The sequence below is a fragment of the Trichosurus vulpecula genome, chromosome 6 (assembly GCF_011100635.1).
Source record: "Trichosurus vulpecula isolate mTriVul1 chromosome 6, mTriVul1.pri, whole genome shotgun sequence".
Taxonomy (NCBI): Eukaryota; Metazoa; Chordata; class Mammalia; order Diprotodontia; family Phalangeridae; genus Trichosurus; species Trichosurus vulpecula.
Window position 1 is genome coordinate 72,404,431 of NC_050578.1, and position 23,447 is coordinate 72,427,877.

Here is a 23,447-nt window from a genome sequence, read left to right on the forward strand (position 1 = left end):
ATGAGTAGTAGGTATCTTTCCACTCATTAAAGATTCTATTTGTTTCAGTAAAAGAGCATTTTGTAACTCTATTTATATAAATCTCATGTCTCTTAGGCTAAATATCAGTTATTTTATGCATTTTGAAGTCATTTTGAATTCAATTTTTCTTATTTCTCCTGGTTTTTGCTCATACAATATGGGAATGCTGATTTTTTTTGTATGCTGCTATTTTATTAAAACTATTAGTGAATTAATAGAAAAGGATTTATTAAGTGTTTACTCTGCACCAAGTGCTATGCTAAGTGCTGGGCATACAAATAGAAAGACCATTTACTTCCTGCTCTCAGGAGCTCATATTCTTATTGATGGAGACAACACGTTTAGGAGGGCTTAGCTGTAGTTATAGAAAGGCTTAGTAGTCCTTAGGGTGCAGTTTCAGGGTGGATGACAATGCCTGAGGACATGGCAGGCATAGCAAGATGGTAAGATTGTAGTTGATATTAATTCACTTTGTATTCATCAAAGCCATATGGACAGCTGTGTCCGCTCCCCAGTTAAGGAGCTGGCAGAAGAAAGGAGGAAATAAAAACAGAGGAAGAAAGAAAGAATTCCTTTGGATTTAGTCTGCCCCACTGGGCCTTCTGGAGCCTAGTGGGATCTGATGCTTTGAGCATAATGTAATTATTCTGGTTTTTTTCTCTTGACATTATCAATTTTCATTGTCGCCTTATTTGAAGTCATAATACAACTCTTGATTTCACCTGAAGCATAACAGACTTTGTTCCATATGCTTATTTTCATTTCATTTCATTCATATATTTAAATGTACTACTTGTATGCAGTAAATTAACTTTTTTTTTAAAAATTAACGTATACTGATAAAAAAATCAAAGAATAAATAAAGTTGTGAAACAGCTAATGACTTGAGTTGAAATGGTTTTCTAAGGGTGAGTAATTTGCCAAAATTTATGAAATAATTTCAGACTTACTCATTCTATGTTCATACCCCATATAAATCTGACACATTAAGGAGCTTCACTACATAGAAATAAGATAGTAGGCTTTCTTGGGACACACAAAATGGCAGAAATCTAGATGAAAAATGTGGTCAAAAAGAAAATGTGTGACAAGAAAGGAGCAACAAGAATTATGCATCCATCCAGGTAATCAAAAGAAAAAAAATAGTTGAAGCATAGAAATTCAAAGGGCACAGTCCTGTCATGAAGTAAAAAAAAATGTGAGAGAATAAGGAAATCAGAGGAGTAGTCAGAAAAAGGAACAGAGACAGTCGCAATGCAGCACAGTTACTGTTTATGAGGAAGCAATATTCTGTACAAGGAGAGTATTGTCACTAGTTTTGGGCAGAGAGTCTCAAATAAGCCAGGTATTTGTAGAAGCTTTGCCAAAGGAAAAAAAAATACTGCATATTGCATCAGCATGAATTTAAATTAGACATTAGGGCATAGTTATGTACAACTTTCTTCTAGTCCAAGGGTCTTAGCTAGCAGGATATATAACAAGCAGTGGGCTGCATTTGGCCCATTGGCCATTGTTTGCCCACCTCTGTTCTAGTCCACAGCGGTCACTGCAGCATTCAGGCAGTTTCTATTTTTCCTTGCTATAAATGCATGATTAGTTAACTTGCTTTCCCCAACATGTCTCCTGGATTCTATATTTCATCGTTGGTAATAGGCTGCAATCTACTTATGCTCACCATGCGCGACTTTTTTAATCACCCGCTATTTTGAAGTTCACCAATAGAAAGCCAATCATTAGGTGATGAATTCTTTGGCCATCATAATCTGTGAAATAAAATAGGCTTCTTAATAGGTTTAAATCCCAAACTGAGTTAGAATCGATAATAAAAGAAAATCACTTACTCAGTATGATGTTAAGTGTGCTTATCGAAAACCCATGCATTCCAGGAAAGTTCCCAACTTCTCTTTAAAACTCCGGAATCTAAATATGGGTGAACTAACAAAAAAATTTCATATTTATATTAAAAAATATACATCAAAGTTTTGTCTATTCCAGGATTCACAAGATCGCAATAAGGCAAGAGTTCGAAGTACTATAAAAAACACACAACCCCTGAGGATTAGTAAGTACACGGTGATGTCATGCCACAAGAAACAGTTTCTACTTGAAAGTGGATTTGCTTATGTAAGTATTTATTTAATCGGAGAAAGATTTTTTTGTTTTTGGAGAAACATTTCTAAAGAGGACAGCGTTGAACTTCACAAGGGCTAAAGTTCATTCTGGAGACAATATTGGCTTTGTAGGTACAATATCACAAAATAACTGCCTACCATTGTGAGTACTCTCTATACTGTGCTGTTCTGTTCTAATGAAAAATAGGTCATGGTAAATTTAGACATGTGCTTCTGTAGACTAACTGAGGTTATAACTGTAAAATATCCAGTCTGAGCATGAGGTGACAGCCACCACCAAGATCAGAACATTCCAGGGCACAACACTAAATATTCCTGCTGACATCATTAATACAGAATTTTATTGTTGGCTAAATACTTTGGCTATGTCATATTATTTGAGTATCTTAAAAACCTTTGAAGGGTGGTACTCCATGTGTTAACATCCCTGTTTTCTGATTCTGAAACTAATGTTTGGAGGAGGTTCAGTGACTTGCTCGAGGTCAAGAGGTAGTAAGTGTAGAAGGGAAGGGGCAAGGGAATAAGTATTTATGTAGTGCCTACTATGTGCTAAGTGGTTCTTTCACAAATATTATCTCATTAGATCTTCACTGAGGCAAACACAGATTAAGTGACTTGCCCAAGGTCACACAGGTAATAAGTGTTTGAGGCCAGATTTGAACCTAGGTCTTCTTGACTCCAAGTTCAGCAGTTTTTCTCTTTAGTTTTGTCAGCATTTAGGTTACAGTATAACTCCAGCAGCAGATCATTGCCTGTCTGTTAGGAGGAGCTGAGCTAACTTCACTCATGGCCCAAGGCCTCTCCCAAGACTCTGCACTGAGTTGAATCCTAGACTTCTAGATCCAGGAGGGTTATCTTGTTTTCCTTTGGCTCATGCCCTGGCCTTAGTTCACCGGGAAAATCTCTAAATATATTAGCGGTATAGATCATGGCCAGGTTTTCCCCAAGCAGTGTAATAGGGTCCTCAACTCCTGTTTGGATATTATGTGAACAATATGGGCATCAGGTATGAGACCTTTATTTCAGCCCCACAGTAAATGCCCAAGATGTGAAAGATTCATGGCAACCCATGAATGGAGAAAGAAACAGAAAAAGTTCAACTGTCCCATCAGGTTCTACCCTGTGGGTTTACTACATTCCCCCACACCCCCAGCCGGGCAAATATCCTTTAGGGGCTACTGGAGAAGCATTCCTCTTTACACTAGACCAGCAATCTTTTTTTTAAAAATAAATTTATTTTTTATTTTCAGTTTACAACACTCAGTTACACAAGTTTTTGAGTTCCAAATTTTCTCCTCCCCTCTCTCCTCCCCACTCCCCCACCAAGATGGCATGTAATCCAATATAGGTACTACATATACCTTCACATTAAACTTATTTTCCCAAGAGTCAAGTTGTAAAGAAGAATTATAACCAATGGAATGAACCATGAGAAAGAAGACACAAAACTAAAACAGAAAAAAGGAGCAAATAGGTTGCCTCAATCTGCATTCAGACTCCATAATTCTTTCTCTGGATGTGGATAGCTTTTTCCATCATGAGTCTTTTGGAGCTGTCTTAGAACCTTGCATTTCTGAGAAGAGCCAAGTCTATCAAAGTTAGTCATCACAGATTCTGTGTGTCTGTAATCTTGTACAATGTTCTCTTGGTTCTGCTCCCCTCACTCAGCATCAGATCACGTAGGTCTTTCCAGGTTGTTGTGAAGTCCACCTGTTCTTCATTTCTCATAGCACAATACTATTCCATTACATTAATATAACACAACTTGTTCAGCCATTCCCCAATTGATGGGCATTCCCTTAATTTCCAATTCTTTGCCACCACAAAAAGAGCTGCTATAAATGTTTTTGTACATATGGGTCCCTTTCCCACTTGTGTGATCTCTTTGGTATACAGCCCCAGAAGTGGCATTGCTGGGTCAAAGGGTATGCACATTTTTATAGCCCTTTGGGCATAGTTCCAAATTGCTCTCCAGAATGGCTAGATCAGTTCACAACTCTACCAACAATGTAACAGTGTTCCAATTTTCCCACATCTTCTCCAGCATTTATCATTTTCCTATTTTGTTATGTTAGCCAGTCTGACAGGAGAGATGCGGTACCTAAGCATTGCATTTCTCTAATCAATAGTAATTTAGAGCATTTTATCATATGACTATAGATATCTTTAATTTCTTCCTCTGAAAACTGCCTGTTCATATCCTTTGACCACTTATCAATTAGACAGGCCAGCAGTTTTTAAGCAACTTGTATTAGTAGTAGAGAGGGGTCGAGGTCTAGATCTGCTCTATTCTACCCCAAGACATTGCCCTAACCCTCTAGTTACAGGGGCCATGTAAAGAATCCTCTTTCTTCTCAGAAGCATACAACTAAGGAAATCTCTTTCAGAAGGTCAGCACCCAAATTCTTAAACTTGGGAACTCTCAAATTTGGGATTACCCCACCAAGGCTGGGCAAATGCACCCTCCAGTTACGTGAAGGTGCATGCCTACCTCTGTCATGTGCCTGTCATTGTTAAGTCATTTCAATTGTGTCTGATCTTTGTGACCCCCTTTGGGGTTTTCTTGGCAAAGATGCTGAAGTGGTTTGCCATTTCCTTATCCAGGTTACTTTACAGATGAGGAAACTGAGACAAACAGGGCTAAGTGACTTGTCCAGGATCACACAGGTAGTAAGTGTCTGAGGCCAGATTTGAACTCAGAAAGGTGAGTCTTCCTGATTCAAAGACCATCCACCATGCCACCTAGCTGCTTACACTAGGATTGACTAATATCTTGGATGCTTTAGTAAGAAAAGTCTATGCTCAGGAAATCTAGTCTCTGCCCTATGCTCAGGAAAGGAAATAGAAAGGCAGAATCGACACCCTGGTGAGCTCCAGTTTAGAAGTCCAAGAAAGAAAGAGAGAGGGGAAAAAAGTTTGAACATCATGTTTTTGTGAACCATGGACCAAAGGTGAGGGTTACCTTATCCAACTAAAGTCCTTTAACTCTAAGTTGCCAATTGTCTTGGGAACCCCTCAAGTCCCACACTGGGAGGTGCATTTCAGTTGCTTCCAGACAAGGATCTAGGACCTGGATTTGCATAATGTTGACTGGGGAACTCAAATACTGAGAGGTTCATCAAGAGTAGGCTAGCAACTTGATCCCGAATTATTTTGCCATGGCAATCCATGCAATTCAAAAGACAAAGAGTCCACCATTCCTCACTTTTCACCCTCCTGCTCCTTCAGTGACCATGGCAGAGTAGTAAAGAGGATAGAAGCCGCTAAGAAGAATATTTTAGAGTTAACACAAAAAGGACTTTCTAAAGTGTTGGTATTGACTTCAGTATTGGTATTCTAAACATTACATCCTTGTTCAAAGACCATTGAATGTGAACACTACTGGAGGAATGGAATTATATTAACCTTAGCATTATTGTTTTAAATGAGGCCAAGAGACAAAGGGAAATTGCAGCTAAACGGAAGAATGGCTTATAATTTTTCCTTGGAGATGCAAATAAAAGAGTTCATTCAGTTTTTTTTCTGTTACTCTAAAAGAAATAAGTAGCATAATTTCATGGGACATTTGTTCATCTAATAATACAGTTCTCATAATATGTATTTTCTGAAAGACCACAATGAAGATATTTGCTACTTATGTGACATCTTCTTTTGCAGAGAAACAGGGAGGCAGAGAGCAGTCTAAGAAGAATTCAAAACACTCTGCAAATTAAGTCGACATATATTTTAAAAGTTGGTGACTTTAATCCAGAGATAAGCACAGGGAATGACAGTGAAACATATGTTGGGAAACAGGTTTAAGCAATAAGAAACAAGAGAAGCTAAAGATTAGGCATCTTTACAGAAGTTCTATACCTACACATTGTGAACACTTTCTTTTTTTTTTGGCGAGGGGAAGGCATGGCAACTGGGGTTAAGTGACTTGCCCAAGGTCACACAGCTAGTAAGTGTGTTAAGTGTCTGTGGCTGGATTTGAACTCAGGTTCCAGGGCCAGTGCTCTACTCACTGTACCACCTAGCTGCCCCTGAACACTTTCTTTGAGAAAAAAAGGCTTTTCTCCCAGGTAACATTTTCCTTTCTAATTTTAGCTGTATTGGTTTTGTTATTTTATATGAATTAATTTTATATTAATCAAAGTTTTTTATTTTATCTTCTGTTCTCCTCTTTCTGTTACCTGGTCATCAACTTGCCTCCTCTCCATAGATCAGAGCTATTCCTTGCTTGGCTAATTTATTTATCATATGACCTTTTCAACCTAAGTCCTTATCAACCTGGAGCTGATCTTGGTATATGGTGTAAGCTGTTGCTCTAAATTTGATTTTTTTCCAGACTGCTTTGTGGTTCTCCCAGCAGTTTTTGTTTGAAGCTTTCTTTGTGTTGATCAAACACTAGCTAGGTTCTTTTGTGTTTGTATGGTGTGCACTTAATCTGTTCCACTGATCAGCCTTTCTGTTTTTAACCAGTACCAAAGAGTTTTGATGATTATTGTTTTGTTGTATAGTTTGGCATCTGATACTGTTACATTTCTTTCCTTCTCACTTTTTATTCATTATTTACATTGAGATTATTGTGCATTTGTTGCTCTAAATTAATTTCTTTATTATTATTTTTCTGGCTCTATGAAGTCATCTTTGGGGCAGTTTCATTAGCATGATGATGACTACATAAATTAATTAGGTAGTATTTTCATGTTTTTTTTTATATTGGCTCAGCCAACAAATGAGCAACTAATATTTTTCAAATTATTTAAGTCTATATTTCTGTATAAACTGCTTTGTAGTTGTCTTCATATGCTTTTTGTGTGTGCTGTGGTAGTCAGACTCCCAAGTATTTTATCCATTCTATAGTTATTTCATTTTTACTCAGTGCTTCATCATTAACCTACATTTGGTTTTGTTCATATGAATGTCACCCATGCAGTCTTTGGTTCTATTATTGAATCTTTTTTGTTCAGTCATTTCAGTCAGGTAATAACAGGTGTGAAATATTGCAATTAACAGAAATCTATTTCCTTTCCCTCTCACTTCCCACCTCATTGAAAAAAAGAAGCACAAATTTCTTGCAACAAATATGTATAGTTAAACAAAATAAATTACCTCAATGGCTACCTAATATGTGTATTGTATAACATATTATATATGGTATTGTGTGTATATATGTATGTGTGTGTGTGTGTGCATATAATACATACATATATATACACAAAGAGAGAGAAGGAGAGGGAGAGGGGAAGGGAAGAGAGAGAGAGAGAGAGAGAGAGAGAGAGAGAGAGAGAGAGAGAGAGACAGAGAGAGACAGAGAGATACTGAGAGAGAGACTGAGAGAGAGACAGAGAGAGAGACAGAGAGGAGGGGAGGGAGGGAGTTTATCCTGTACCTAGAATCCATCAGCTCTTGGTAATGAGGAATTGATGGCATTTTACCATTGGTCCTCTGGAATCATGAATGGTCATTATACTGATCACTGTTCTTACAGCTGTCAAGTTGTTATCATTGTATAAATGGTTCTCTTGGTTCTGCTCACTTCATTCTTCATTTATAAAATTCCTCAAAATTGTGCATTTTCATAATATTGATGTCATAGTCTAAATTGTATTTCTGCTTCTGCTTACTTCAAAACTGCATCATTTTGTGTAAATCCTTTCATGTCTTTTTGAAATAACCTATTTCCTCATTTCTTACCACCCAATAGTTTTCCATCACATTCATAAACCACAACTTATTCAGTCATTCTTCAACTGATCGACATGCTCTTAGTTTCCCGTGTTTTGCCACTACAAAAAGGAACTGCTATAAATATTGTTTTTTGCACATAGAGGACCATTTCCTCTTTCTTTGATCTCTTTTGGGTATAGACCTAGGAATGGTGCAGCTGGGTCAAAAAGCACAGACTGTTTAGCGACTTTTTGTGCATAATTCCAAAGTGCCTTCTTTTTTTATATGCATTTGACAAATTATACTTTTATTTTTTTCAATAAGCAAAAATTTGCTTTCTCCCTTTCACCCTCCAAATCTCCCCTTCCAAAACAAAAACCCCATTGAAAACATGCATAGGAAAACAAAACAAATTTCTGCATTGGCCCTGTCCCCACACACACACACACACACACACACACACACACACATTCTGTACTCTGAATCTTTCACCTCTGGATCAGAAGATCAAAAGCATATTCCCTTTCAGCTCTCTGGAATTGTGGTTGGCTATTACACTGATAAGTTCCTAATTTTTTCAAAGATGTTTGTCTTCACCATATTGTTATTACTTTAAAAATTGTTCTTCTTGTTCTGTTAATTTCACTCTGTATTAGTTCATATAAGTCTCACAAGTTTTTCTGAAACCATATTCTTCATATTTCTTACAGCACAATAGTGTTCCATCACATTTACTTACCCTAACTTGTCCATCTATTCCCCAACTGATAGGCAATCCTTCAGATTCAGAGTCTGAGTCAATAAACAATAAACAATCATTAAATGTCTTCTAAGTGCCAGGTGCTGTGCTGTGCTACATACTGGGGATAGAAAGAAAGAAACAGTCCCTACCCTCAAAAAGCTCACAATCTAATGGAAGAGAACAGCATGTAAAAAGAAGCTGAAAAGTAGGGAGGGAAAGAGGGAGATCATGAAAAACAGGTGATCAGCCAGGTGGAAAATGCTGAAGAGAATGCCCGGGTTCCTTCCTTAAATAATGGAGGATCAGGGAGGAGCTCTCCAATGTCCAACCTCTACCCTCTCCAATTAGAAGGAAGGAGGGATCCCAGAGTCAGGGAATGCTGAAGGGATGTGAATTTCAGAGTTGATTTGTTTTGAAGAAAGACAAATTTCTAGAGGTCGTGAAATCCAGGAGATTATGGTGGTGAATGATGAGGTGAATTCTTTGAGTGGACTTGTCCTATGGTGTCAAGCAGCTGTGTGATTGGAAAGAGGGTAGGGTGGGGTCAGGGATGTGAAGGGTGGAGCAAGGCAAGTCCTGTAGGTTGTAGGCAGCCAGGGAGAATGTTAGTTTTCTGGGATTTTCTTTCCTTATCTCTAAAATGAGGATAACAATCATAACTTATGGTGCCTATTTCACAGGGTTGTTGTGAGGATTAAATGAAATCATTTAGATAAAAGTATTTTCTAAGCTTCAAAGCACTATGGAAGGGTGAACCATTCTAAAAGTGTTCATAGAGGAGTTCCATTGTAGCAGGAACACCAGTGAAGCCACCTGATTCCACTGTACCTATAATGACCCAGCTAGCATTTATACCTGACTCTTGAACTCAAGCTTTTTAATGATCAGTTTCTGCCCTGTTTCTGACAAGAGGCAAGAAGTAACTCAGAGTTCCCTTTGAAATATAGAAACTTTGAAAATATCTTGTGAGGAAGAAATCTTCTCCATTATGAACACTACCAGTTTTAATCAAAGGATGCATATTCTGATCTGATGGGATGATCCCTTGTCAGAAATGTAGAGACCTCTGGCTCTATAATTATGAACCCTGAGCACCATTCTAATTCTACATCTCTTCCAATTCTCAATCTATTACATACTCACATTTTTACCAATTTCAATTTTTGGTGAGATTCCAACTTAATAAAATACTGTCAGGAGTGGAAAGCTATATTTAAGACTAGCGATGTACCACACATGGGTAGTCATTACATTTGGTTACACAGTGCTCTTGCCACATCTCAGAACCTTTGGAATCTTGAGAGTGACTACCCCAGGGACTAAACAAGTGATAGGGCCAGTGGGGTAGCTGGTGCTTGGGGATAACAGAATGGTACTAAGTGGTGAATTGGATAGAATACTGGGTCTCAGATCAAGAATACCTGAATTCAAATCTGGCCTCAGATACTTTCTATGTATATGACCTTGGTCAAGTTCTCTTGGTTGTCAGTCAATAAACATTTATTAAGTGACTACTTTGTGCCAGGCACTGTGCCAAGCCCTGGAGATACAAAGAAAGGCAAAAGACAGCCCTCGAGAAGTTCACAGTCTAATGGTGGAGACAATATATAAAAAGAGACTAAAAGTGGATATTAGGGGGAGGGAAGAAGGAAGCTGATGGGAGCAGAAGATACTGAGGAAATAGAAGTTTCATAGTTTATGTAATCTTGCAGGACACTGAAATTCCAGAGGATATGATGAAATGCAGGTAGGAAATTATGAGTTGGCTTCTCTGAACTCTCTCCAGAGAATCTAGGAGGAGCTCCCCACTGTTCAAGGGGATAAGTTCTCCAATCAGAGTAGGGGTATGTGTCCCAGGGCCAGGGGTGCTGAGAAGGCATGAGTTTCTGGGCTGATGTGATCTTGCAGGATGATGAAATGGTTGTGGGAGCTTTTTAGTACTCCAAAATGCCCTTTCAGATAAAAGACCTTGGAACTCTCATCTTTACTGTCTCCTCAAGGCTACTATGTCCAGTTAGACCTTTGGACCCTGAGTGCTCTGATGTTATAGTAAGATCTTTGGTCAAAAGTAACAAAATTCTAAGCTGTTCAGAAATGATTGTAATGAAAAAAATTAATAAACAATTTTTTAAAAATTATATAAAGCTACATTTTAAAAATCGTTCCTGTCTCCTTAATAGGTCATAAGCTTAATAGGTCATCAAGAGATTTCCAGTTAAGGTGTGATATAAATGTGATCTATTATTATAGTCTAAGTATGAAACTGCTCTTCCCCCTCTTCTTTTCTCTTCTCTATCTGTGATTCTTACCTTTGCTCAAACACTTGAAGATGGTGGTGAGGAGTCTTAGGGAAAGTGACTAAACTGTTAGAATTCATTCTGTCATAGTCATGGTGATACTTCTGATATAGGGAATACAATCCTACAATTCTAGCTGCTGAGCCCCCATTGGTGTGCTTCTCACTTAATAAAACAGCTAGATGATTAGAAACATCAGGAGGCAATAATAATAATATAAAATTTCACACATAAATAGGGGACACAAGCTTCTACTGATGCACATAGTGTTCATAGGGAAAAAATGGACACATTTATGTGTGCACATGTGTACAAGGCACCTTTATAACTCCAGACTGTGGACCTTGATGTTTTTTATCTCCCTCAGGTATAGTCTTCGTAACAATTTTGCCATTCTTCTTCTGGGCCTCTCTGCTCTTTTAACAAAAATAGAAACCTTCAACCCAGGCTGGTTCAAAGCAGAGCCTTTTCAGCAAGATGCCTCACTTCTATCTCATAGTGATAAATAAACAAATCTCTTAATTTCTGCAACCTATACCATAACTAGACAATATACATCTGCTCTGTAGTTATCAAACAGTCCTAGAAATCAGGCTTTCCCATCTATTGCCTTAAAAGTTCTGATGTAAGTCATATGTAAATTAGATGTATATAAAAGGTTACTTCAGTCATGTTTACCCTGAATAAATGCCTTGTCTCTATGGGCCTATTTGTTTTTTCATAATGTTTCTCTTATAACTATCCTTGCTTCATCCTTGCTTCTAACCTCTTTCCATCAGCAAACCTATTCATCTCTGAAAGGGACCCCCTCTTACATTGTAACCTTCTTTGTCCCAGGATCACATAAACCTGGGGAACACAATTCTGCCCAGTTTACCTAGTGAGATAAAATATTGGTATGATGCTTCAGTTTTGTAAGTGAAGAAGAAAAAGGAAAAGGGATATGTCAATTCCCATGTATTTTCTCAGCAGCAGAATAAAAGTTATAGGATCATAGATTTAAAGATGGACAGGATCGTAAATATAATCCAGGTCTATGTTTTCATTTTAAAGACGAGGAAACCGAAGCCCAAAGAATGACTGGCAGGCTTAAGGACATGCTGCTGTCTGTGTCTCCTTTGAAGATATAAAGAGAAAAGACAGCACATCTTTCATCTACTGCTGCCTCAGTCTCTGCCTGATCCATTCCATGTTCAATCAAGAACTAGGAGATTTCCTTATCTTGACATAATCTATTGACCTTCAACCTCTCCATCTGTCTTCCCATACCAAACCTTACTGTTGGTCCACTACAAATTTATGTTGTGTAACCTTAACTGGGCTTTCCTTCTCTGAGGCGATCCTTCTATTTCTCCTTTATCCCACTCTCCACAGCAGGCTGTCTTTGCTGCTCTAAGCAAGACACTCCTTTTCTTGGCTCTGGGCATTTTCTCTGACTGTCCACCATGCCTGGAATGGTCTCCATTCTCATTTCTGCCTCCTGGCTTTCCTGACTTTTTTCAAATTCTAGCTAAAAATCTATCTTTTCCAGGTAGCATTTCCTAATCCCTCTGTTGATTTTTTCCTGTTTACCCTGTGTATAGCTTGTTTTGGGGTTTTTTTTTTCCGGTTTTTGGATACTCTGTGTATAGCTTGTCTGTGCATACATATGTGTTTACATGTTGTCTCCCCCATTAGCTTGAGAGTTCTTCAAGGGTAGGGACTGTCTTCTGCTTTTCTTTGTAACCCCAGAACTTAGTACAGTGCCTGGCACATAGTAAATGCTTAATAAATGTTTATTGACTGACTTACCCAAGGTCACGTGAGTGATAAGTATTAGAGGCAAGATTTGAACCCAGGTCTTCTCATTCCAGACCCAGTGCTATTTCCTAAGGCCCCACCCAAGAAGGTGATCTTGAAAAGCATTAGAGAAGCCACTTCTAAGTTCTGGGAATATCTGTTTCCTAGTATGAAAAGAAGAATAAAATAAAAAGTATAATGATTTGCATTCAAATGTCACTTTCAATACTATGTACACTGGGGATATAGATTAAATAATTTATTAAATGATTGCTTTGTCCTTTACGAAATAAAGCAACAGATGCAGAATCTCAAGGAGGAAAATGACACCTTAAAAATTAGAATTGGGCAAAGCGAAGCTAGTAAAATTATAAGAGATCGAGAAATAATTAAACAAAACATGAATGATAAAAAAATAGAAGAGAAAGTGAAACATTTTATAAGGAAAACAACAGATTTGGAGAATAGATCAAGAAGAGACAACATAAAAATAATTGGAGTAACTGAAAGTCATGATCAAAAAAAGAATCTTGATACAATAATACAAGAAATAATTAAAGAAAATTGTCCTGAAGCATTAGAACAAGGCAGGGAAGTAGAAATAGAAAAAATCCATCAAATACCACTTAAAAGAGATCCTATGAGGAAAACTCATAGGAATATCATAGTCAAATTCCAAAATCCCCAGCTCAAGGATAAAATAATAAAAGCATCAAGATTAAAACAATTCAAATATGATGGTGCCACAATTAGAATTACACAAGACCTAGCAGCAGAGACATTAAAGGACCACAGGTCTTGGAACACAATATATCGAAGAGCAAAAGACCTGGGGCTCTGGCTGAAAATATCATACCCTTCAACATTCAGTATTATTTTGAATGAAAAAAATGGATATTTGACAAACTCCCAGACTTTAAAGACTTTGTTAAAAAAATCCTCAACTTAATAGAAGATTTGACATAGAAGAACTAAGAGACACACAAGGTACATACCAAAGACTGACTATAAGGGATTTACAAGAACAGACTGCTTATCTTTTATGTAACATAAAATATAAAGTGTATGTCTAACATTCTTATTAATAATAGTTGAACTTATAAGAAAGAGGGGAATAAACCTGACTATGATATGAATTTAAAAAGTAAAACCATTTAGAAACAGCTAAAAAGAGTAACTGCTTTGTATAAGAGAGGTGCAAGAAGAAGAAAGCATACAGAGGATTAAGATGGGGGAGGAGGGCTGGTAATTCTGGTGACCTACTTTCATGGGGAATGGGTTTAAGAGGGAATATTACATATATATATTTAGAAGAGTATAAAAGTCTTCTAAATTTAGAAGAAATAAAATGGTAGGGGTTTAGTGGGGGGAGAGAGGACAAGGGAGGGATTAGGACAAGGGAGGGATTTTTAGGGGGGAGAATGAGGGAATAGGTAAAGGGAGTTTAGATTAATAGGAATGGGGGGATAAGGGAGGGATCCTTAGAGGGGGGAAGGCAAGTAATAGGAGGGCAGGGTGGTTACTGGAGGAGTGGGGTAGGCAAGTAACAGGAAAGCAATGAAGCGGGTAGAAGTAAAGTAGAGGAGGCAGGAAGGATAGGAAACAAAACATATATACAAACATAAAAAAAAAATCAGGAGTAGATTATGTTTGGGAAAGTATATGTCTATATACACGTGTATATACGTATAAGTGTATGTATATATCTGTGTGTGTATGCATATATCAAGAAATATCTAAATTATATTGTAGCCTTCGGTGGGGGGGTTGAGGGAGGAAAAAAAAGAACAAAGTTAGAAAGTGCACAGCAGAGAACAAAAGAAAATACAAAGAAGCAAAGAAAAGGTGGACAATTCTCAACACAAGGTATATTATTTATCATACAGGCTTTCTTGAAATGAAAATTTATTGTTAAATATTTTGAATCCTCTCCTATGTTCTGCTATGCAGATGAGATGCTTTTTTCTTTCTTACTTTATATTTGAGTTTCAATATTTAAGTTTACGATATGTTTTTGTTTCTTTTCTTTATTTTGTATTTGTGTTCTGGTAAAATCAAATTTAAAAAATAAGTAAAAAAAGAAATAAAGCAACTAGAGACCAGTACAAAATTCATTTGATTTTTGTATGACATCAACATTAAAAGCAACCTGCTTTAAATGGGCTACATTATATAATTGACCTAGTAGTTGAATCCCAATTAGCAGTACCTCTAAAGGGAAGCCAGCCATCTCTATACCAAAGTCACAAATAAAATACTCATAGAAGGGCACAGTTACAAAATATTGTGTGGATCTGTGGATTTGACCATCGGCAAGTTCATGAAGTGAAAGTCTGGAGTGGAGTCTGACAGTATCCTGGGCAAGAAAATGAACATTATATTTCTTATAGCATTTTAGAGCCTTCAGGAACTCTACATGATAGCTAGATACAGGATAGGAAATGACATGCTTTTCTCTCTCTCTTAGAACAGATGGTTTCTTTATGGCATTATGGGGCCATTAGAGATCAATTACTTGTGTACTGTTTAGAGGCATGGGGCAAAATCTGAAAAATAATTTGATCTAATGGATGAAACTAAGCAGAATTCTCAATTACCTTTGTTTCTGGGAAACTATTGTTGTTGACTAATTAAATGAAACATTTGGATTTCTAGTAGACCTCTTGAGAAGAAGAATCAGTTAAAAGAAACCTGGATTTTGAAAACGAAACAACATCAAATGCCTACTGTGTGCCACTGTGCTAGGTCCTGGTGAACAGATAAAGTTGAGATGAGGCGATTTTTTGTTCTCAGGGGGTTTGCAGCCCAGTTGGGAGATAAGCCACTAACACAAGTATTATAGACATTAAATTAGTGAATCCAAGAGTTAAAAAAAAGGCTGCATGAAGTTTAAGGTTCATACCAAAATGGGAGATCAGACAGGGTTTCATAAAAGAGGTGATATTTTCATTCTGCTATAAATTATACTTTGATGCCGTGTTGTGATGTGGAGGAGACCTTGTGTTTCTAGGGACAGAATATAAGGTATAGAAGGTTTTATCATGTGAGAAAGGATTTAAATATGGACCTAGCAATAGTTTGAATCTGCTTCCAAAACCCAACCTTGCTAAATATTAACAAAACTCATGGGTGGTGAATCATTTGGTCATGGTAACTTATGAAAAAAGTATTTAAATTCCTCAGGTCTCTTAACAGAATCTGCAACTGGATCGACACCACCCAGCTACTGTTCAGGCCTCGTTCAAAGTAAGGGGTGGGGGAATGGGGATCTATGATGGCTTCTTGCCTACCCAGCAGTGGCCTCTCTTTGACCCAGAAGTTAGCTGGTTCTTGCTTCTATAGTATACAATTTTAGACTCCTTGCATGCTATCGTCTTGCCCTGGTAAACATCCCTCACACTGGAAATGTCTGTGTGGACCTTTTTGTTGGACTGCCCTGCCCCAGTGCCCACAGGTCCCCAACCTGTGTTGCTCTGGATGGGAAAAAATAACTAGCTATAGTTTCTCCTTGAATTTCCTGATTCCTACTTCATCTGGTACTCTTCTTTGATATTCTTCATGTTCCACAATCTTTGAAGGTCTCCTTGCCCATATTTAATGTTACAAGGCTAAATACAAGAGTGGTTTGGAGCAGTAAATAAATAAAATCTCCATGGAATTCCCCCTCCACTACTTCTCTATTTTCCTACTGTTGTAAGTTATAGACTTTCTTATCTCCTTTGTAAATAACCCTAACCTTTCAGATTCCCGACTCACCTGGCCTTAACCCCACACTTTGCTGATTTGGGGGTGGGGGAGGGAAATAGAAGACTATATGGGATCATCAATTTATAACTGAATAAGTATCCTGGAGGTGTCAAATTATTTTTCTACTGACAGAGGTTTCACTAGCAGCTACAGATGAGAGAAAAGCCTTCCAAAATTATTTTTAGAGCATCACAAAAAGGTCTATTTTATGGCAAATATATGTCTCCATACCTTGTACTCTTCAATTACCCTAACTCCTAAAGCAGTGGAATAATCAGGCACTAGAGACACCATTTCTTTCACTCATTAAACTCTCATGTCTCTTCATCTTTTCCCTTTTTATGAAATTCATTTGGAAAAAAAATGTCCAGCAAGAAAAACTCTGATTCTTTATTCTTACATACTGAGAGTGGTACTTTTTTGTCAGTGATCTTGACAAATAAGTCTGTTAGAGACTGAGGTATTTACTGGCATAATGAAGATAGGAATCAAAGGAAATACAGACAGGTAGACAGAAAAACTGATCTTGGCTCCGTAACCTACCTTTAGTTATGACAAGTTTATTTGCAGCTCTCTAGAGGATTTTTAGAATTTATCTGAATTCTAACTTAGATAACTATCTAACATATTTTACCCAGACATAGGGGAAGAAAAGGAAAAGGTTACTCTAGCCTAGAGCATTACGTCCTGGCTTCTGCTAGTAGGAGTCATAGTTATAATTGAAGAACTGTCAGCTTACCCTCTTAAGGGAGAGTTTTTAGTCACTATACCTTAGCGGACTGAAATTGAGATGGCTGGGCTGGCTCTGAGGAGATAAAAACAATAATGATAATGATAGGGGCACAAATATCAGGCTATTTGATCATTGAATCATGATCATTGGATTTGTGCATTACAAGCCATTAGAAGCCATGGACCATCACAAATATTCAGCAACAACAAATATTTTGCTTGTCATTGCAATATTAAGGCTATTTTCTGATTTAAATTTATTCTTATGTTTCTAATCTTTTGTCTGCCAGATTTTCAAATGACCTGGTTCATCACACTGCTTAACAGTAGAGTTTCTGTGAGATTGCAGTTGGTGTGCCAGTGGAAAAAAGAGAAGCGAGTCACATCTAAAGACATTCTTTCCTTTTTTTTCTTATAAATGTCAGTTTACATACAAACATTATTAAATATGAAGCAATTTAAGCAATTGAAATTTAAGTGCCTTTATCATCTTAATGCAATGCTTGCCATCAGCCAATGGAAAAATAAATATTTTATATCATAACTAGATGATTCGTTTTTATTTCTTAGGTAGCCATATCTTTAGGAGTCTTTGTATGCTCATAACAACATTGTTAAACTTCAAAGGAGTTTCCTGATACCTACATACTATTATGAAAAAAAATTATTTTGAAGAATACATATTCGCAGCATTAATATCAGTAGAGTATTATTATATACTTAAGTAGTATTAAATACAAAATGAAAATTTTATGAAATATTCTTATTTTATTTTCAAATTTATAGATGTCCCAATGGATTACTGGATAAAGATTGAAAGTATATGGAAAAAATGTTGAAAGATGTATTGATTAATCTCAAAATATTCATTTAGATTTAGCATATTACCATCAGAAAATTAGTAAAAGTCATTAATAGATCACAATTTTAAAATAATACTCAAAGATGTTTGAGATACCTGCATTACAATGGGCATGAAAAAGAGGAAATATAATGAAGAATACATTAAATTCAGTTTTTTTTTATCTTGGAGATAATGAATATCCATGACACCAATATATGGTTTGTGGAAAGGTTCTTGCAAATAGCAATTTAAAACCTTCTCTTTTGTCCCAATATTTATAATCAAAGCAGGAAATCCATGTTGAAAAGCCTGTTGATTTTTTTAAGTGGAAAGAACAAGATTTGAAAATATGGAATATTGATTTATTTCTTTTTCTGAAAAAACAAGAAAGTAAAAAAGCAATTGAACCTTCATATTTAGTAAATCATCATATAGCAAAAATGAGAAAAAATACACAAAAATAATTTTTCTATGTTATGAAGCAACCATCATGTATATATATACACACACATACACATATATGTATATATGTGTATATATACATATACACATATATGTATATATGTGTATATATACATATACATATATATGTATATATGTGTATGTATATATATGTGTGTGTGTGTGTGTATATATATATATATATATATATAGAGAGAGAGAGAGAGAGAGAGAATTCTATTAAGAAGTTAGAAAATGTTATTTCCAACAATACAATGTCTCATTGAATTCACAATATGGATGATTAAGTTGAATCAGTTATTATAGAGTTCAAAAAAGTAAGATTATACTTTGCAATTAGATGAGGCAACTGATGTTTAATTATATTTGTAAGATATCTGAACAACGGTAACGTCCTTAGTTAATAGGACATATACCTGGGGGATACATTTTAATCTAATAATTCATACTTTGAAAAAAAATTAATCAATTTGTCTTTTGTTGTGAAATTTGCACAGTGAGAGCAAAATCAATGACTAGGAAATTTTGGGGTGGTATTTTGCCTATTAAAAATGAATGTCAATATACTATGGACATACTGCCACAGGCACAGACAAATTTTGGCATCAAAGTGAATGCTATAACAACTTAAAAGCATCTTAGATGATGTCAGAATTATGATTTTATAAAATCCAGACCAACTAACTTGATTGATTATCATTTTAGGTAGAGAGAGGAACAGTGAACATGTTATTCTCGTAACACAGAGATGTTACGTGGCTTTCCCATCACAGTTATTACTTCTCTTTTTCAACTGAAAGAAGAGTTGATTGTCTAAGTCATTGCTGATCCTTTTTACTAGTGAATTTTTATGCCTCTTTTTCCATTTGGCCAATTCTGCTTTTTAAGGCTTTCTTCTCCTCATTGGCTTTTTATACCTCTTTTACCATTTGGCCTAGTCTGCTTTTTAAGTTGTTATTTTCCTCAATATATTTTTGTGTCTCCTTTACAAGCTGTCAACTCATTTTTCATGATTTTCTTGCATCACTCTCATTTCTCTTCCCAATTTTCCCTCTACCTCGCTTACTTGATTTTCAAAATCCTTTTTTAGCTCTTCCATGACCTGAGACCAATTTATATTTTTCTTGAAGACTTTGGATGTTAGGAGCTTTGATTTTTTCTTCTCAGTGTGTTTTGATCTTCCTTGTTGCTATAGTAACTTTTTATAGTCAGAATTTTTTCTGTTGTTTCCTCATTTCCTGAGCCTATTACTTGATTTTTAACTCTTTGTTAAAGTAAGGCTCTGTTTCTAGGGTGGATGGCACATTGTTCCAAGCTTTAGGGGTTTTGTGAAGCTATTTTCAGAGAAACATCTAGGGACCCATAAGTTTTCAGTTCTTCCAAGATGGTATGCTACCTTATAAGAGGTGTTGGTCTGTGATTGACTACAAGCACTCTTTTCTGCCTGGAACTATGAGGAGGGTCTCTGCTCCATCGTGGCCACAAGTTCTTGTGTGTTAGTGCTCCTGCTTGCCCTGGGACTGCAACCCAGGACTTGGAACCAGATTTGAGTATGGGCAAAGCAACAGAGCCCTACCACAGTGCTAGAAAAGAGACCCCTGTAATCTCCTTGTGACCATCTGTGGGCTGAGTGCTCTGGAAGTTTTTGCCACTGCTGATTCAGTTGCCCTGAGGCCTGTGCCTGGTTTACCGAGGCCTGGTCTGCACTGATATGACCTGAGCTGGACTGTGCTCCTCTCTCATCCTGGTGTAACAGACCTTTCCTGCCAAGCTTCCAAGTTGTCTTGGGCTGGAAAATTGTTTCGCTCCATCTTTTTGTGGGTTCTGCCACTCTAGAATTTGTTCAGAGTAATTATTTAAAAGTATTTGGAGGGGTTTGGGAGAGAGTTCAGGAGAGTCTCTGCCTTTACTCTGCCATCTTGGCTCTACCTTCTTGGTCTTTTTTACTTTAGTAAATATACAAATGATATAATATGGCTATAAAGATTAACATATTTAGCTGACAACTTTTAAAAAATTGATTAACTCATCACATTATTATTATAGAGTGAGAATACAAACATATTCGATGTTCAAGACAAAGTAAAATTATGATTAAGAAACTAAAATTTAGGATCCTCATAATTGAGAATAGGCCTAGATGCTTTGTGACATTAGGGAATTTCTTAATAGAAAATGAACTATCTTTGGATGATGCTGTCAAGAATGACATCAATGATCATCGGAAATTTTTAGGAGTAACTTTTAATGAATATTTTCCTGAAATTTTCAACAAATTAAGCTTCATTCACAACTCATTTGATATGAATCTGGCTGAGGAATTGACTATGGATGAAACAGAAAATTTAATTTTCATTACCCATCATTAATGGCCTTTGGACTATAAAACCATACAAAAATGAAAGTCATATGTTATTGGTTAAATTTTTTTAAAAAAATGAATTTCTATCTCTTAACAAGAGATCTTATAAAATTCTCCAACCATTTTATATCATGCATTTGTGTGAGAAAGACTTGTCATTCTGTTCTTGTATTAATTAAAAATTCAGAAATAAATTTGAAGAACAAAATTTAAGACAGTGTTTGGTGCTGAGCTAAATATTGTAAACCTTTGTTCAAGTAAAGAAGTTCAACATCAAAATTAAGCTTATGTACAGTTATTATGTCACATTAAACACCTTCCAAGTTGTAACTTATTTCATTAATAATGTTATTTGCTGCATATTCAACAAAACTTGTAAGATAAAGAAATTTAATACAAAGTCTTATAGATCATCATAATAATAACAATAATAACAATTTGGGGGGGCAAACTATTATTTTCCCCATTGTACAGATGATGAAACAGGCAAACAGAGGTTGTGACTTGCCCAGGGTATACAACTAGTGTTTGAGGTCAAATTTGGACTGAGGTCTTCCTAATTCTAGGCCCAGTATTCTATCCGCTTTGCCACCTAACTGTCCCAGTAAGTACAATGAAGTATACCAGTAAGCACATGAGGCCTTGATGGATTACTTTTAATTCTTACTGAATGTCACATAAAATATTCATAATAATTTAAATTTTTTATACTTAGCTTTTTAGTAATTTTAATTTGGAGGTTTTGGGGGGACAAAAGTTACTGTGGTTATTATAAGTCTAAAAGAATATTATGAGTGGTATATTAAATGACCATAGGGGTTCACAATACACTTTTGTTGTTCATTGAAAAGGGTTTATATGACAAAAATTGTTGGCAACTACTGATCTAGATAAAATCATATATACATATATGCATATATTGACATTAATCAATTAACAAGTATATATTAAGTTCCTACTATGTTAAAGGAATTGTGATAATAGATAAAAGTGAAGTGTTTCCTGCCCTCACTTTAATTATACTCTTTTGGGAGAGACAGTACATATGTATATATATGTGCATATATATGTTTTAAAGTTGTACTAGTTAGGGGCTTCCTCTTTTACCACAATTAATGTAACCATAGAAGGCACAGGAACCCAAGCTGAATCATTCAATCCACAGATATTAAGGGATTTTTCTATAATCACATCCCCTTAATCAGTTTGAAAGGACCATAGGACATTGGGCCATTGCATAAAAGCAGATGATATCACACAGGAAGCATTTTGTGATTTGTTGAGTTCACATCACACATCCTGGGCTGCATATGAAACAGCAAGTGAGAAATGTTATCCATTGATTGAATGGTGAGAGTTTCTTGAGTTGGGAACTGAGGGTAACAAGTCCCTGATAAAGTATCACTCTTGGAGAGAGGAAAGAGTTTCTCCTCTTCTCTCCTCTCCCCTACCTATTTACCATGTCATCTGAAAAAAAAGGACCAATAAGAGATAAGGAATTCAGCTAAGAGCTGAGAGAGACATTTCCCCTGGGTACATCTTATTTGAGAAAAATGGGATAGGTAAGGGGAAAGGTGGGATAGCATTGCATATTAGGAAGACATAGTCATGAAAAAGATTCAATAACAGAAAGGGGGAAACATGACTATTTAAATGAAAATAAAACTATTGACAGAGGGGCTTAGGAAAGAGACCAGAAGTCTGGCCTGGAAGTATGGTATAATAATGCTGGAGGATATCAGTCATTCAGATTGCTGCTGGAGACAACATCACATCAACCTAATAATTTCTTGACATGCAAGGTGGAGATAAAAGCAAGGGGAAATTCTATTTTGCATCTGATTCTCTCTAACAGGAAGGAACTAGTTGCTGCAGTGGAAATGATGTATATCTCAGGAGGAAAGGGAACTTTCTTCTCTTTCCTGGGGTTTGGAACCTAGGAGAGGAAATTTGTTCAGTCTGACATGCACCCCTGATATTGGAAAAAGAGAATTCAAAGCATTCAAATAAAGATACATGGGATTTCATGAACAAAAAATGATTCAAAGGAAGAATGTAGATGCTCAATAATCAAATTCTGAAGACACAAAGAGAAACAATTTCAATGAGGAGGAAAAATGAGAATTGCCTAAAGAGAACCATATAGATACACAGGAAACCTACCAACCAATTTAAATTTTAGAAAGAAATGTATAGAAAGTCTAGATTATGTGACCAACAAGATGGTGGACTGCCATCTTCTGTGATCCTCACAACCTTTGAGACCTCTCCAAAATAAGAATTATGCTCAAGAAATAAACTAATGACAATCATTTCTACAAAATTAGAAGAAATAAAAAGAATTATCAAAATTTATTATGTATAGTTACTGGCTAACAAAACTGAAAATACAAAAGAGAATACAAGGAATACAAAGTTTACATTTCAAAAATATAAAATACCGAAACTAACAGAAGACCAAATAGAGATCTTAAATAATTCAATGTCATAAAAAGGAATAGAATTAAAGAAAGAACCAAAAAGAGGGGGGAGGGGAAGCACCTGGTTCTGATGGAAAAAAAGAAAATTCTATCAAACCTTTAAAGAACAATTAATACAAATATTATACAAGTTATCCTCAAAAATTGAGAAAGAAAGCACTCTAACAAATTCTTTTGGTGAGACAAATATAGTT